The 17,586-nt window shown below is 38.1% G+C and overlaps 1 long non-coding RNA gene across 1 annotated transcript; it reads right to left on the reverse strand.

Moving 5' to 3' along the window:
- Window positions 1–205: 205 nt before the first annotated feature.
- Window positions 206–7,161, reverse strand: LOC129529696 (uncharacterized). Its single transcript, XR_008675249.2, has 3 exons — window positions 6,996–7,161; window positions 5,623–5,753; window positions 206–4,216 (listed from the first exon to the last, which is right to left on the reverse strand). It is a non-coding gene; the product is annotated as an uncharacterized lncRNA (long non-coding RNA).
- Between the last annotated feature and the right edge of the window lie 10,425 nt (window positions 7,162–17,586).

Below are 17,586 nucleotides of genomic sequence, written 5' to 3' on the forward strand. Positions count from 1 at the left end.
TAGATAACCATATGGGAAAAAATGGACACTGACCATTACCTCACATCATACACAATGTTTACTTTAAATTGATTGTAGAATTAAACACAACTAAAATTATAAAAATTTCTAAAATAATCCATAGGATAAATTTTTTTTTTTTTTGAGATGGAGTCTCACTCTGTCGCCCAGGCTGGAGTGCAGTGGCGTGATCTCAGCTCACTGCAAGCTCTGCCTCCCGGGTTCATGCCATTCTCCTGCCTCAGCTCCCCGAGTAGCTGGGACTAAAGGAGCCCACCACCATGCCCGGCTAATTTTTTTGTATTTTTTTAGTAGAGATGGGGTTTCACCGTGTTAGCCAGGATGGTCTCGGTCTCCTGACGTCGCGATCCGCCCGTCCCAGCTTCCCAAAGTGCTGGGATTACAGGAGTAAGCCTCCGTGCCCGGCCAGGAGAAAATCTTTACAGCCTCGCACTAAACATAAAAAACGACAAATTCTGCTCTTCAAAAGGAAAATTAGAAGGCAGTTCACAGGCAGAGAGAAAATATTTGCAATACATACATCTGATAAAGGGCTTTTATCCATAATATATAAATGACTATTATATCTTAGTAAGAAGACAAGCAATACAATATTAATGAGAAAAAGATTTAAACAGACACCTCACAAAAGGAGATATGAATAGCCATTAAGCACTTTAAAAGATGCTTAACATCATTAGTCAACAGAAGGATGCAAATAAAAAACACAATGAGATACCAGTCTATACCCACTGGAATGACTAAAACTAAAAAAGACTGATAATCTCAGGTTTTGAGGAAGATGTGGAACTACTGGAACTCATATATTGTTGGTGAGTGTGTAACATGGTACAGTCAGCCATCTTGGTAGTTTTTGTTTTTTACAAAGGTCAATATACTTTTATATTACCCAGAATTTTGGACTTCTACCTCCTTATACCTTCCAAATAAAAGGAAACATATGGTCACAAAATAACTTACACATGAATGCTCTTAATAGCTTTATTTATTATTGTCCCAAACTGGAAGTCAATAAAAATAGCTATCAACATTTAAAGAACAAAAAATGTAGTACATTAATGCAATGGAATATTACTTCATAATAAAAGGAGTAAACTACTGATGCAGCAAACTGCTACATGCAACATCATGGGTTGATTCCAAAACACATTGAACAAAAGAAACCAGACGCCAAACAATACATATTGTATGATTCCATTAAGATGAACTACTGGAACAAGCAAAACTGATCTATAGTACCAGTGGTTGTCTGAGGCCAGTGATGAGTTAGGGAATGACTACAAAGCTGCTACAGGGAACTTTTTGTTGTATAGAAATATTCTATATCTTGATTGTGGTAGATACGCTAGTATCCACATTTGTCAAGACTTATTTAACTTTACATTTAAGTGGGTGCATTTTACTCTGAGAATTATACTCCAATAAAATTAATTTTAAAAATAAAGCAATGCTGATTTGAATTATTTATAGGTAAATGGGGCTTATCTCTTCTTAAGCATACAGTTCAACTGGTGGGAACTGAAGTGTGAATGCATCCTAGAGCATATCGATGTGCTTTTAGCATGCTGAGGGTATCAGTATGTTTTCCAGATGAAACTAAGGGTTTCACTTAACCTCATTAGTGTCACTAAAGTAGAGTTTGATTAAATTAGCTAGAAAATCTAGGCAGCTATTGAGCAGCCTGCAACAAGTGAATTCAGCAGATCACTGTGTTTCAGGATTTTAGCCACTGGGTTAGAGGTCTAGGGAAAAACTTTTGTCCTGAGGTACATGGCTGATGGTGGGGGAAAATGACTAAACAAAATCTCCTGCCAATCCAGTAAAATATCTTCACAGAATGTAGAACAGAATGAAATATAATGAATAAGCATTAAACCAGACCATGATGCACATCACAGGCAATACCCTAAAGAGATTACAAAGACAAAAAAGAACTCTTGCCCTTTTGTTTTATGTATATGTTAATCTATTATATACATGTTAATTGTATTTATCCAAAGGAAAAATACAACCTCTCATATATTTTTGATAAGCAGGAGGTTATATCTTGGAGCTAAATTTCCACAGGGAAAGAGAGCACCACCTGTTTTAGTGTTCACTTTTAAAAGAAGTGGCTCCTTGGCCATTAAGAATGACATTCCTAGGATGCAAAACTGGCAAGAAGTTTATTTATAATTCCATTTTCTGAAGGAAATGCTGAAAGAAAAGGGAGGCGAAATAGTTCTTTCCTTTTTGCACTGAGGAAAATTTTAAATTAAAATTCATTTTTAGATTTGTATTTACCCTTACAATTTTCCTTGTTACTATTTTCTACTAAAACTACAGTTTTCTAATTGTTTACTCTGACATTTTAACCTTTCTCTGGGCAGTTTGCAGCAGTCTTTAGATATTTATATCCAGCAAGTCCATGGTAAAATACAAAATAAAGCAATTATCAGAATTATAATGGGATGAATCAAAAATTAGTACAATATTTTTCTTGGGGGAATCTTTAAATACACCAGTTGTGAATGGTTAAAGCAGATATTTGATTAGCCATACACAAAAATTATCCTCATGATACATTAATTTTATAAACTGTTGTCATGTCTTTGTTTCTGCTTTCAAATAATTAACTACTTGAGTATTATTTTGTAGTTTTAGAAAATGAAATCTGGCCAGGCACAGTGGCTCACGCCTGTAATCCCAGCACTTTGGGAGGCTGAGGCCAGCGGATCATGAGGTCAGGAGTTTGAGACCAGCCTGACCAACATGGTGAAACCCTGTCTCTACTAAAAATACAAAAATTAACCTGGCGTGGTGGAACACGCCTATAATCCCAGCTACTCAGGAGGCCGAGGCAGGAGAATCACTTGAACCCGGGAGGCGGAGGTTGCAGTGAGCTGAGATCGCACCACTGCACTCCAGCCTGGGCTACTGAGCGAGACTCCATCTTCAGAAAACAAACAAACAAACAAAAAAGAAAGAAATCCCTATCCTAGCCAAGTTAATAGCTTAACTCTGGAGCCTGATAATATATGTTTTTTTAACTGAGTTTTTCTTGTAAGGCCCAATGAATTTCCTCTGAGTTCTCAGCAGTCACAGGAGTAATATTGCATTTATAGGATAAACTAGGCCCTTTGGTAATTATCCCATCTTCCCAAATAATTTCTCCCAGATGCAAAATGCAAAGACACTCATGGCCATTATATAGTATCAAAGTCTTATTATGAAGTACCCGTTGAAGGGCACAGATTGAATTTCCAGTGTTTAGTGTACATGGCTCTAATAGTTTTAAGTCTGGAGGACAAACCCAACTTTTGGGCCATTTCTTACCTTGGTCCAAACCAGTAGTTATATTATTATAACAGTTAACTAAATATCCATAGATAACAGGCATATCCACCTTTGTTTATCTATCCATAGTAGGACTGGAGAAAACTTCTATTCTCAAATTAATCGATTGACATTAGAGCTGTCTTCTGAGGTCTCTATCCATAAATGCCAGACACTTAATTAGATGCATTTCTTTTCTATACTATACTTCCAATCAAACCAGTTAACAAATTTTTTGTGTGAAATTTAGGGCTTTGGTTTCTGGATGCATAGTAGTTACTTTTACTTTGATATTAAAACATAGTAATGAACATGGTCTTGTGTTTATTTGGCCAATAATCAGACTGTTGGATTCATAAATGCAGGCCCAGCATTTCTGTACTGGGAATACAATTCAGAGGAGAGAGGAAATGTGACTGTAGGAACCATTATTGGGAGTACAGAAAGAAAAAGTGGTGTAACAAATAACATGTTTATTTTCTAATAAAATGTGATTCTTATAGTAATTGAACAAAACACTATTGCAACTAGGACAGCAAGGTAGTCAGAATAATACTTTCCTTAGAATACCTGCTTTCAGTTGAGTTCATTACCAATATTAGTCACTCTAGGAAATTAAACTTCAAATCCTTTGTGGAAACTGCAGTCTAGTCCTCCTGAGGAGCTGGCTTCACATGGAAAGCATGAAACCATCTGGTTTTTCTTTCACTCTGATACCCATATGAGTGATCATGGCACTTGAAAGGGTCCCATCCAGCCTGGTGACAATGCATGTTTCCTCCAGAACACTCATATTTAAACAAAATTGCCCAGTTTAATAGGGGTGACATTTCTTCCAGTAGTTCCTTCTAGGTCCTTTTCACTTTATGTCTCAAGATGTCTAGAAAAGAGAGAAGCCCTTTTAGCTTTTGAATGTGATTATGAAAGAATTGTTAAAGCAAGCAGAGTAAGTGGTTTCAGACCTAAATTCACAGGCTTGCCGAATATAAGTTCAAAGAGAGAGATAACATTATTAATTGCAAGAGTCACTCTAATTTTTAACAAAGCCAGTTTTAACAAAGCCATTGGTAAATATCCAGACCATTTTAACATAGTGGATTATTGAATCATAGCCAGTGAGTTTGTTACTGTTTGAATCATCTATTCTACTTGTAGTATGATGATAGCTTATAGTAATCTGCAAATATCTGCATAATTCCTGGATAACAGTGCATATAAAATTATTTCCTCTGTCTGACTGAATAAGCTCTGAGAGCCCAAAAGTGGGGCTATGTGCATTAAGAGGACCTTTACCACTACTTGAGCATAAGCGTTTGAAGAGGGAAAGACTTTAGGCCATTCAGATGTCATATACACCATAACCAGACAAAATCTCTCCTTTAGGCATTAATTCTATGAAATTGAATTCCCTCTACAGACACTAATTCCATGAAATCTAAGTGCCATCAGTTTTCTGGTAAAGTTGATTGAGGAAATTTTTCTGTGGTACTGGGAAGTGGCCTGTAAAGTATTCTGCTCACAAATAACAAGTCTCTTTAATATGTTTTGAATAATTTCGTCTTTTTGATTGATGTAGTAAGAGTCTAGTGTCTCTTCATGTATTTATTTAAGAGATAGAGTATTTCTCTGTTGCCCAGATAGGAGTGCAGTGGCATGATAATAGCTCACTGTAGGCTATGAACTCCTGGACTCAAGCTATCATCCAGAGTAGCTGTGATTTCAGGTGTGAGCCACCACACCTGGCTAGAGTCTAGTGTCTTTAACATCCCTCTGTTACCTAAATCATTTTGTTTGATAATGCAACAAAAATGAATCAAGCAAATACTGTGGTATAGGAATTATTTTATGGATAATTCCTATAGTCCAGTTGAATTTCTTTTAACTCCTTTTCAATATTTGTCTGTTTCCCTTCATGAATCTTATTTTTCTGAAAATAAATACAGGTTCCTTGTATTAAAAGTGGGGCTTCTAAGTTTGAAATCTGACATGTTTTAACAACGACTTTTGCAGCTGTTGGCAAAATCATTGCCTTCAGAAATTTCATAATTCTATTCTGTGTGAATTCTATAGTGGATTACTGATATCTGAACAGGTAGTTGTAAGGCTTCTAACAAATCATCTCTTGATTATCCATGAGACATTGTAGTTCCCGTTGAAGTCAATAATCTATTTTTCCAAATTTGCCCTGTTGCATAATATACACCAAACATATATTTATCACTGGCATATATATTCACTCTAAGTCCAGACCAAGAATTTTAGCACTAGTGATGGCTATTAACTTACCTACTTGTGCCAACTTAATTCCAGACAAAACATAAGCTTCCAAGATCTCATGATCAGACACCACAGCATAAGAAACCTTCAGTTGGCCAATTTATCCCAAGTATATGGTCCATCAGTAAATATTATGAAATCTGCATTTTGAAAAGGAGTATAAGATCATCAGATTGGGGCCTAGCATTTGCCTCTATGATCATTTTACGGTCGTGATATGTTTGACTAAGATCTGGCAAAAAAGTACAAAGGTCTAGGAAATTGCATCTCCCAGGCATGGTATTAGAATTGGATAACAATGCTTGTTCATAGTCACTCTGATGGCATACCAACAAAGGCTGTTTTATGTATGTATAACTATCATCATATGTAGAATACTCAAATAAATCTAGTGACCCAATGTAAGGGCTTGAGCCTTTTCAATAGGAGTGGTGGCTGCTACCACAGCTCAGGGGAACCCAAGCAACTATCTAAAAGATCAGTGCCTCCTTCTTGCCAGGAGTCAATTTGATGCAGGGAAAGAGAGAAGTGCATGGGGATCAGAGACAGTTGGGACAGCAGAGAAAGGAAGAGGTTTATGTGAAAGAGAAAGTCGCTTTAATTCTTGTATTTCCTCTTCCATTTTCCTCAATCTTTCCTTCTTGTTATTAAATCATTTTTTAAATTTTCCCCTTAGAATGGCAGTCATCTCATAAATACCAGTAATTCTTATGGCTGAAGTGAGAGATTTTTAAGATAAGACCCACCCAGATACGTTACAGTCATTCCTCTATATACATGGGGGATTGGCTCCAGGATCCCCCAAAGTACCAAAATCCTTGAGTACCTAAGTGCCTTCTATAAAATGGTACCATATTTTCATATAACCCACACACATCCTCCTGTATACTTTAAATCATCTCTAGATTACTAATACCTAATACAATGTAAATGGTATATGAACAGCTGTTATACTGTATTGTTTAGGGAATAACAAGAAAAAAAGTCTGTAAATGTTCAGCACAGACACAACCATCATAGGCTTCACTACATTTTTGATCTGTGGTTGGTTGAATTGCTGTATACAGATATGGAAGGCCAACTATAATTTGTCCAAATTAAAGAAACTGTAAAACTAGATTCTTACATGTATGCTCATTCCAAATGTGACAAAAAGGTATTCGAATTTAAGAGATTTAAAAGAAACACCTGCAGGCAACATTTCTGGCTTCCCATATTTTTCTGCCATCAAAGATAATAGTGATCCTGATGGGATTTTTAGCTCTGGTATCACCCACCCTCACTCAATAATAAAATCTTGAATTTGGAGTGGATGGCTCAGGTAGTATTCCAAAAAGTGAAGAGCTAGAAAGGAGACTTTTCTATAATTCAGGGTCTCTTACCTGACTGTTGTGTGACCACAAGTCTTTCAGATGATCTACCCAATTCAGAAATTGCCAGAAAGATCCTATCCTCATTGCTAAATTGTTGGGGAAATAATTAAACACAAAATCTCCTGCCAACCCAATACAACCTGTATATAAAACATAGGAAAGAATGAAATAGTTTTGTCATTGAATAAGCACTAAACCATATGCCTCACAGGCAATGCATTAAAACAACTGCGAAGACAAAAACACTCTCAATCTTTTATGTTTTATGTATATGTTAATTCATTACATACATGTTCACTGTATTTATTGAAAGGAAAAATAACATTTCTCATATGTTTTTGACAAGTAAGAAGTTACATTTTGGAGCTGATCCCACAGGCAGGGAGACAGGGCATCATTCTTTTTGGTGTTCACTTTGGTGTTCGAAGTGCTCCTTGGCACCTAAGAATGACACCTAAGAATTGGCACACTTGGCTGCAAAACTGTCAAGAGGTTTATTAGCTTTGAAAAAAATTTATATGCATTTCAAAGAGACAGAGCTAACATTTATAATCTCAAGTTTTCTGAAGGAAATACTAAAAGAAAACAGAGCAAGTTCTCTTCACTTTTTTATACCAGGAAGAATTTTAAGTTAATTTTTAGAATTTTATTTACCCTTATACTGGCAAAGACAAGTCAAGGTCACAGTCCTAGAGGGGTAATACTGCCTAATAAATTTCCTGGATAGAGATTCATGCATAGGAAGAAGAAAAGGCGTTGCCTTAGTAACTGTATCCAGAGTATGAGGTGAACACTGACTCTCAAGAAAGTAGGGGTGTCCCATTATAACTAGGGCATAAGGTCAGAGTTGGAGTAGCAAGAAGAATTTGATGCTGGGTTTGAAAGGTTTGGGCTAGAGCTGCTTAAATGCTTCTCATTTGTATGGGTTCTTTTTTGTTTTGTTTTGGGTTTTTTTGTTTGTTTGTTTGTTTGTTTGTTTGAGATGGAGTCTCGCTCTGTGGCCCAGGCTGGAGTGCAGTGGCATGACCTTGACTCACTGCAACCTCCGCCTCCCTGGTTCAAGTGATTCTCCTGCCTCAGCCTCCTGAGTGGCTGGGATTACAGGCATGCACCACCATGCCCAGCTCATTTTTGTATTTTTAGTAGAGACGGGGTTTCGCCATTTTGGCCAGGGTGGTCTCGATCTCCTGACCACAGGTGATCCATCTGCCTCGGCCTCCCAAAGTGCTGGAATTACAAGTGTGAGCTACTGTGCCCGCCCTCATTTGTATGGGTTCTAAAATCCACGGCAGTGCTCAGCCTACAGATGATTTGGACCACAGAGCCTAGCTACATTGAGAAAGAACAACTTGGCCCTAGAAACAAGGACATTCTAAATTACACTGAGATTTGTGTATAAAGCTCATATTGCTGTTTTAACCACCAATAATGAAATTTACTCCTTTTACCCACGTTAACAAAATATATCACAATAAAAACTAAACATTGAGTTTAACAGAAACAATATTTTTGAAGCAGAACACACATATTTTTAAGAAAATAATATTGCAAATGGTCAGTTTTGGGTCAATTTACCACACTAGGGTAACAAAGTTGATAAAATACAGCTACGTTCAACTAAACCATTTATCTACACTATAGTAAAATACTCGCAATCATTCCCAAGATCACAGTTTAAAACTATTTTAACAGATAAGACATGTGTTTTACAGGCACCTCTGTAAGAGATGCGTTGCCTTCCTCAGTCAAAAGCATGATTAGAAGGTTGACAATATTTACTTTTTCCTCTTATCATATAGTCTGCTCAAAATAGTATTATCATTGGTAATATGGTCTGTATCTTGTCTGACCCGGATGATGTGTCCCAAGAAGTAGGGTTTGAGAAGGTAGATTCTGCATTCATAGAGGAAGGGGTGGCCATCCAGGTACAGGCCACATGTCATGAATCATTTCCCCTGGTTGTACAAATGGAGGACTCGGAGTTCCTTGATATTCAGTGAACTTGGGTAAAGAGTTATGATTATAATGGTGAGAAGGGTGTGTTTTTACATGTTGTTGTGAGGCAGGTCCTGGAAGAAGATATCTTATATGAGGTGGCATCTGGACAATACTATGTCCGTGAAGAGGGCGGTAGAGTAGAGGTCATTGCTGGACTTGAAGCTTAGCTATGAACCAAGTGAGGAGTACCTGCAGCCTAAGGAAGATGTGGCATTGCATGGCTTGTTGGTAGCAGAAGAGGTGCTATGGTACAGAATGTAGCTATGGAGGTAGAGTATTATAAGAACTCAATACTACTCGTTGACCTTGATATTCAGGATGATGGTGAGCAAATGTGGAGGAAGTAGGTGTGATTCTCAAGCACCTGAATTGGAGTGCTTTTGAATAGGAACAGTTATGAAATTGCCATGTTTTCTTGTTGAAATGCAAAGGTTCCTTGACTTACTGAAGGAGATGGAGGTAAAGCCGTGAACAATTCTGCTGCAGGAGCATGAATATCCTTGGGGCTAATGATGTAGCTCATGTGGCAAATGCTGCAAAGAAAGTAGGTATCATAATGTGCTGCTTTGGGGGAATATTGGCTCATATGGTGCTTGTCTGGCCGCATCATAAAATGGTTAGGGATTTCAATTCGTGATGGGGTATCATGGAGGATGAACATTTTCTAGTCAGGCACAAGCAACAGGGTTTTACACTCTCATATGACAGTAGTTGATATGAGCCTCTAGGTCCCTCTTGAACCCTTGAACTGTGCTACACATGAAGATAAAACCTTGTGTATGTTTCTCAATTTGCTTCACAGGATTGCTACAGCCTGGACACATCTTATCTCTTCCTTTTCCATGTAAAATAGCACAGACCTAGCAAAAAACATGCTTACATGTAATCATCCGTCCATAGATTTTAATTGATAATTCACATTTGTCACATAAATGGACTGGTGTATCGTCTTTTTCACCTAAGTTGTTTACCTGAACGTCCCCCAAAAGTTATTCACTAGATCTTTGCTGATTTCTTTCTTAATTTTTCTTTCTTTCTTTCTTTCTGTTTTTTTTTTTTTTTGGATGGAATCTCGCTCTGTCGCCCAGGCTGGGGGGCAGTGGCGCGATCTCGGCTCACTGCAAGCTCCGCCTCCCGGGTTCACGCCATTCTCAGGCCTGAGCCTCCCGAGTAGCTGGGGCTACAGACGCGTGCCACCACGCCCGGCTAATTTTTTTGTATTTTCGGTAGAGACGGGATTTCACCATGTTAGCCAGGATGGTCTCCATCTCCTGACCTCGTGATGCACCTAACTCAGCCTCCCAAAGTGCTGGGATTACAGGCGTGAGCCACCGCGCCCGGCCGTCTTTGCTGATTTCTAAATGATTCTCCCCTTCCACCGTCACTATACAGTTCTTTGCTATGGTCGAATCCTTCAGCATCCTCCATGATTTGGCTCGCAGGGCACAGTGGGAACTGAAGTGTACTGCACTGGAATCCCAGGGAGCGCATGGACCCTACCTTCTCCAGCCCCAGAGGCAGGAGTCTGACCAGGTCGCCTCAGCTCTGATCTCTTCTTACCTACCCGCATTCCAGAGAGGGAGTCAGGCAGAGGGAAAAACAGCGGGCATGAGAAGAGCTTCGTCATTGAGGTTTCTAAGGCTGCTTTTCTTATGGTTCAATAATATGTAGCCTTTAACTGTGGAAAAAGAAACTAACCTTGAATGGGGGAAGAAGACGGGGAACAGAGGCATGTTAGTACCTGAAGGAATAAGATGGAGGCAGGTAAGGTGGCCAGCCTGCCCTTAAAGGCTTTTTGAACAGTGGAATCCTTTATGTTTTTGAGGTGAAAGCCCACATATGCTATGCAATTTTCAAATAGAGACTGGATACGTTCCTATCAGAAATGCTGTAGATCTGGCCTCTCAAACTTTTCTGGCAAATTACCCCTAATGGCAGAGAAGAGTTAACTTTGTAACTGTGAGGGTGAGGGAGCAACATTCTAAGTACCTTCTAAAGCAAGACAATTTTTGGAATTCTTGTGTTACTTTAACATATGAATATAACTTTCTGTTGCAGAATGTCTGTTTTAATGGAAAATACTGCATTTAATTATTTAGTTAACTTCTAGTATTTTCCTGGTCTTTGAGTAATATTAAAATCCTAGGAAGATGTGCCAGGATGTGTGCCAAATTCTATAGAACACTGCTATATCTCCCGTCGGTGTTGGTACACTAGTTTGTGATGCAGTGCGTAGAGTAACTCCTTTATTGAGTACAAGATCATCCATTAGGACTTAGAAATCCTTTTTTATACAGAATCCTTTATATAGGTATTCATTTATAAGAGTATTTATCTGTAAATGAAAGTTCAAAGTTAAAAGCCTCAACAAATTAGGAAGGTGATTAGTTGCATTACAAAATGCCTTCCCATATCCCAAAACTTCTCCTTTTGGTTCTTTAAATATTACATTCTCTTGGTGCATTTGATGTATATTTATAGAATATTAACAACTTGGAGGAGAGAACTAAATAAAATAATGAGTTAAAGGGCGAATAATCAATCAGTGATAATCACTCAAATATGAATAGAAAGCATATTAGAAATGAACATATTTGTTTATGGAAAGATAAGGCTGGATTTACGGAAATTTCATCTGTACCCACCTTTTCATAACCTATGCCTATTGTGAAGTGAGGATATACCTTCTCTGTAATAGCTTCATTCAATACTATTCAGAATAAATGTTTTCATTCTCACTTACAAAGAAACTTTGCAAAGAAAGTGATGAACTGCCATGCAAAAATATACCAAATATATTATTAAAAAGTAATTAAAGGGTAAGTCAGAGCATAAAACTACCCTTATGAAGCAGATTATCCATTTCTGCTGAAACACAAAGGCACTGTCAAAAGTGACCTCTGGGCTGCATGGGGACCTGAGGCAGTATGACATCTCTGACCCACAGAGGCCCCGCCTCACAGGACAGCTCTTCCTCGGAGGCAGCATTGTTAAGGGAGGCCCTGTGCAAGTGCTGGAGGACCAGGAACTAAAGTCCCAGCCAGAGCCCCTAGTGGTCAAGGGAAAACGGGTGGCTGGAGGCCCTCAGATGATCCAGCTCAGCCTGGATGGGAAGCGCCTCTACATCACCACGTCGCTGTACAGTGCCTGGGACAAGCAGTTTTACCCTGATCTCATCAGGGAAGGCTCTGTGATGCTGCAGGTTGATGTAGACACAGTAAAAGGAGGGCTGAAGTTGAACCCCAACTTCCTGGTGGACTTCGGGAAGGAGCCCCTTGGCCCAGCCCTTGCCCATGAGCTCCGCTACCCTGGGGGCGATTGTAGCTCTGACATCTGGATTTGAACTCCACCCTCATCACCCACACTCCCTATTTTGGGCCCTCACTTCCTTGGGGACCTGGCCTCATTCTGCTCTCTCTTGGCACCCAACCCTTGGCAGCATGTACCACACAGCTAAGCTGAGACTGTGGCAACGTGTTGAGTCATATACATTTACCGACCACTGTTGCTTGTTGCTCACTGTGCTGCTTTTCCATGAGCTCTTGGAGGCACCAAGAAATAAACTGGTAACCCTGTCCTTCAAAAAAAAAAAAAAAAGTGACCTCTGCCAGACAAAAAGACAAAACGGGGATGTTGCACCAGGTTGAAAATGCTATATTGAAAAGAAAAAATAAAAGCCATAAAAACATTTTTGATGGTATGCATTTATATACTGGAATTGCTGAATCATATAGCTAGATTAGAATATTTTTGCAGTAATATCATATGATTGATGTTAAAGATTTGGAGAGACTGAAATAATGAGAAGTTGAAAATTTTTCACATTTGCTGACATATTTTATAAAAGAAAAAATTTATAGTCACATGGAACATTTTATTGGAGAGAATGAATGAGAGAGAGAGTGAACAGCTGAGGTAGGGGGAAAAAGAATGAGACAGACCACTTTATGATGTTGGAAATCATTATGAAACTTACAGCTGGTTGGAAGAAGGAACTAATGATAGAAGCTTAGAGAAAAGCCACCCCTCTTTATCCATTTCATTGTTGATGGGTTCCTGAAAGGTTGCAAGTAAATACGTACCAGTTTTCTCACCTTGACCTATAATATCATTTCACAACTATTTTACCTTAAGTTTGAATTTGTCATCACTGGGCAATGGCTGCTGATATTTGAGTTTTTGATATATTTGGCCCTCTGCCAAATAGCTAATGCTATATAAACAAATACCTAACTGTACAAGGGGACCTTGTAATTCAGTGTGTACCCTTCTTTATGCAGAATAATCCTGCTTGAAGTTCTTTTCCAACCTCCTCTATATTCAGATGGATGCAGCTGCTCTGAGTGAAATTGAAGTGGGAGAGCCCAGAGTCTTACCTCCTTAACACTCCTACTGCTCTGGCCACCCCAGTTACTCTCTCTTACAGTGGTTATTTAGGCCGTTCAGAGAAGCACAGCTTGAAAACCACTCCTCACAATATATATTTTCTACACTGATGTATAAAATGTTTATAGTGAACTATATCATATGGGCAAAAGAATAATAGGTGAGTACCCATCTCTAGCTTAAGAAACAGAGTATTATCAGTGCATTTGCAAGCCCTGCAGCTCCCCCTCACTCATTATCACCTCCAACAAGAGGAAAGCACTATGCTAAATTTTGTGTTCCTCATTCTCTTGCTATTTTCAGTTTTAAAAATTATGTGTATATATCTTTATCCAAAATCTTGTTTAGTTTTATGTTTTTACATTTCTATGGATGAAATGATACCATGACTTCCTTTATTCCCTTAACATATTTCTGAGATATTTTTATGTTAATGCATGTAGCTGTATTTAATTCATTTTCAGCAGTGTATTTCATTGTATGAATATATTATAATTTAACTGTTGTCTTGTTGGGGAATATTTGGTTTGTTCCCAGGTTTTGCAATTACAAGTGCTACTATTGACACTACTATTGATGCCAGGGATTTGGAGAGACAGAAAGAATGAAACATTCGTGTATGTCTCTTGTACATGTTCAAGAATTTTTCTAGGGTGTATATATATGTTTGGAACCACAAGATCATAGAGAATAAACATACTCAACGTTTCCAAAGTGGTCCTACCAATTTGTCAGCAGACTATAAAAGTTTTTGCTCCACATCTTCACCAATACTTCACATTAATAGACTTTTAATTTATTACCAATTTGGCAGTAGTAAAATTCTTATTGTTATGTTTTTAATTTTGTGTTTCTCTGATTGCAAATGAGATTGAGCAGCTTTTCATGTTTTATAGGTCATTTATAATTCCTCTTTAAAAAATACCCATTCATATTATTGGAACTTTTTTTTCTGTTGAACAATTTGTCTTTTCCTTATTGATTTGTATGAGTTCATTATATACCCCCAATATTGATTCTTTGTTATATGATTTTCAGTTATCTTCTATAAGTTTGTAGGTTGCCTTTTAATTTTCTTCATGGTGTCTTCTGATAAATAGACGTTCTCAAATTTGATGGATTAAACTTATCAATCTTTTTCTTTGGTGCTTTTCTGATATGCTTAAAATGTTTTCCCTAACCTGAAGTCAAAAAGGATACTTTCCCTTATTTATTTGTAGGTTTGGACTTTCAAATGGAGTATTTTTTTTTGGCTGGGGGGAGACCGGAGTTTTATTATTACTCAAATCAGTCTCCCCAAGCATTTGGGGATCAGAGTTTTTAAGGATAATTTGGTGGGTGGGGGAAGGCCAGTCAGTCAAGAGTGCTGATTGGTTGGGTCAAAGATGAAATAATAGGGAATTGAAGCTGTCCTTTTGGACTAAGTCAGTTCCTGTGTGGAAGCCACAAGATCAGATGAGTCAGTTTATCGATCTGGGTGGTGCCAGCTGATCGATCGAATGCAGGGTCTGCAAAATATCTCAAGCACTGATCTTGGGAGCAGTTTAGGGAGGGTCAGAATCTTGTGGCCTCCAGCTGCATGACTCCTAAACCATAATTTTTAATCCTGTGGCTAATTTGTTAGTCCTACAAAGGCAGTTTAGTCACCAGGCAAGAAGGAGATTTGTTTTGGGAAAGGGCTGTTATTGTCTTTGTTTTGAACTATAAACTAAGTTCCTCCCAAAGTTAGTTCAGCCTTTGCCCAGGAATGAACAAGGACAGTTTGGAGGTTAGAAGATGGCATTGGTTAGACTAGATCTGTTTCACTGTCTTCAGTTATAATTTTGCAATGGTTGCTTCAATCCTTCCCTTTGGATTTTATAACACCTTAATCTTAAAGTGTTGGCTAATGAAGATGGAAAAAGTGTGAAGACCGCTCTAACTTCTTCCTGCTGATCAGGGGCGTAGTGGGGGTAGGTGTTGACCCCAAGGTGAGAGGAGTGGAACCACTTTGCAACTGTCTGAGCATACTCATGCAGGCCTGGTTGGGGTTCCAAGGTTTGCATGGCAAAGGTGTTAGTATTGTCATCTATAGTTTTAGTACCACATTTAAGAGAACAGCATACTATAAGGTAAATATTGAGTACTAGGGTAAGGGGTGCAATTCTTAGTTTTAAAAGTAAAGATTTGAAAATATTAGTTTGGGGACTTGTAGCCCTGAAGGATTTAGTCCAAACTGCAGAAAAAACTTTGAGAACAGCTAACAACAGGTATACTATAGTTTTTCTTTTGAACCGTAATTTTTCTCTCTCCAGTCCCCATGTTTATTAAAAACAAATCATGATATAATTGAGTTGTTTACAACATAAACTTTAGTCTTATTGTACTTGGCCTGATTATTTGCATAAAGTACAGCAAGAATAATGATTTTTCACGTAGGCTTTAAAAATTGGCTTCGATGGAACTCTATTCCATAAGGAATCTTAGATAAGACTTTTATAAAGCTGAGCCCAGCTATGGGTTCGTACCCTCAAATACCTACGAGTTGGCTAAATTCCTCTCCTCTCCTCTTGAGGTTCCAATATAGCTTGGGGCTCCTGGACCTGTTAGAAAGTTGACATTCTTTACTTACCACAAGTCGGGAATCTTGTACAGAGATGGCGTAGACAAGGTATGAAGCCACATTTCCCAAGGGGCTTTTATTGGCTCTACAAGTCAACTTCGATTCTTTAAAGAAGCATGCCATTCCAGTCAAAGCCTTGGTGAAATAACCAGTTTCTCCAGTTGTGTCCTGTTACAAAAGAAAACAGTTTCTTATTGCACTGATGCAAATAACTATACTGTCATTAAGTTAAGAATATTCACAAATAAAATGGAGTCTTATTTAATTGATCTGCTATTGATTTTGTATGGAGTGACATGGTGATCCAATTTTATTTTTTTCCTCCATATAAATAGTCAATTATTCCAGAACCATTTCTAAAATAGTCTACTCGTTCTCCTATGATTATCAATGGCAAGCTCTGTCACCTATCCAGTTTTCATATATGCATAAATCTGTTTCTGGAGTCTCTGTTTCATTCCATTGGTCTGTTTTCTTATCCCATCTTAATTACTGTGGCTGTATGAAGTTTTGAGGTTTTAAAGGGAGGAACAAGTCTCCCAAACTTATTTTTGAGGAACGTCTTGGCTCTCCTTGGCTGTTTGCTGTATAACAATATTTTAGGTTGGTGGGATATTGGAGGGGGAGGGATGAGGGAAAAGAAGGGGAGAGAAAAAGGTTTACAAATATATATTTGCTCACATATAAATATTCTGAAAGTCAACTCTGCTGTTGTAGTCAAGCATTTTTTAGGCCATAAAAGTTGTCTGCTTAAATTTATTGACATGAGTGCCAGTACCATATGTGATGAGGCACTGGGTCAACATAATTTTTGTTTCTTTTATTTTTAAAACTAACTTCCTTGGGATCTTATCATTTCTTGAGATGAGCAGTATAACGTTGTGATAAAAAAAAAGCATGAGCTTTACTTTGAGGAACATTTCTTTTTAAATTTCTGTTCTGCTGCTTAGTATTTGTGTGACCTTAGACATATTACTTAATATTTCTGAAATGAATTGCTTGCTTTTTGGTCTGTAAATGGTAGTGATAATATTGACCTACTGTGTTAGTTTTTTATCTGCTGTAACAAATTACCATAAGCTTAGTGGTTTAAAAGAATATAAATTTATTATCTTATATAGGTTAAAAGTCTGACAAGGTCCTTACTGGACTAAAAGCAGGTTATTGGCAGGGCTGCATGCCTTTTTGGACTCTCTACAGGAGAATCTGTTTCCTTGTTCATTCAGATTGTTGGCAGAAATCAGTTTTCTGTGATTGTAGGCCTAAGATCTCCATTTCCTCATTGGCTGTCCACTGGGATCTTCCCAGCTTGCAGAGGCCAACTTCATTTCTTGGCTCATGGCCCCGTCCTTCATCTTCAAATTCAGCAACAATGGATTGAATCCCTCTCACTCTTTGAATCTCTCTTGCTGCTTCTTCCATCACGTCACTCTGTGTCTGTCTCTCTCTCTCTCACTCTAGCCTGGAAAGGTTCTCTAAGGGCTCATATGATTAGATTGGGCCCATTCAGATAATTCAGAATAATTTCCCTATTTTAAGGTCTGTAACTTTAATCACGTTTGTACATGGCCCTTTTGCCATGCAAAGTAACATATTTACATGTTCTGAGATACA

This window comes from Gorilla gorilla, chromosome X, assembly GCF_029281585.2.
Source record: "Gorilla gorilla gorilla isolate KB3781 chromosome X, NHGRI_mGorGor1-v2.1_pri, whole genome shotgun sequence".
Classification (NCBI taxonomy): Eukaryota; Metazoa; Chordata; class Mammalia; order Primates; family Hominidae; genus Gorilla; species Gorilla gorilla.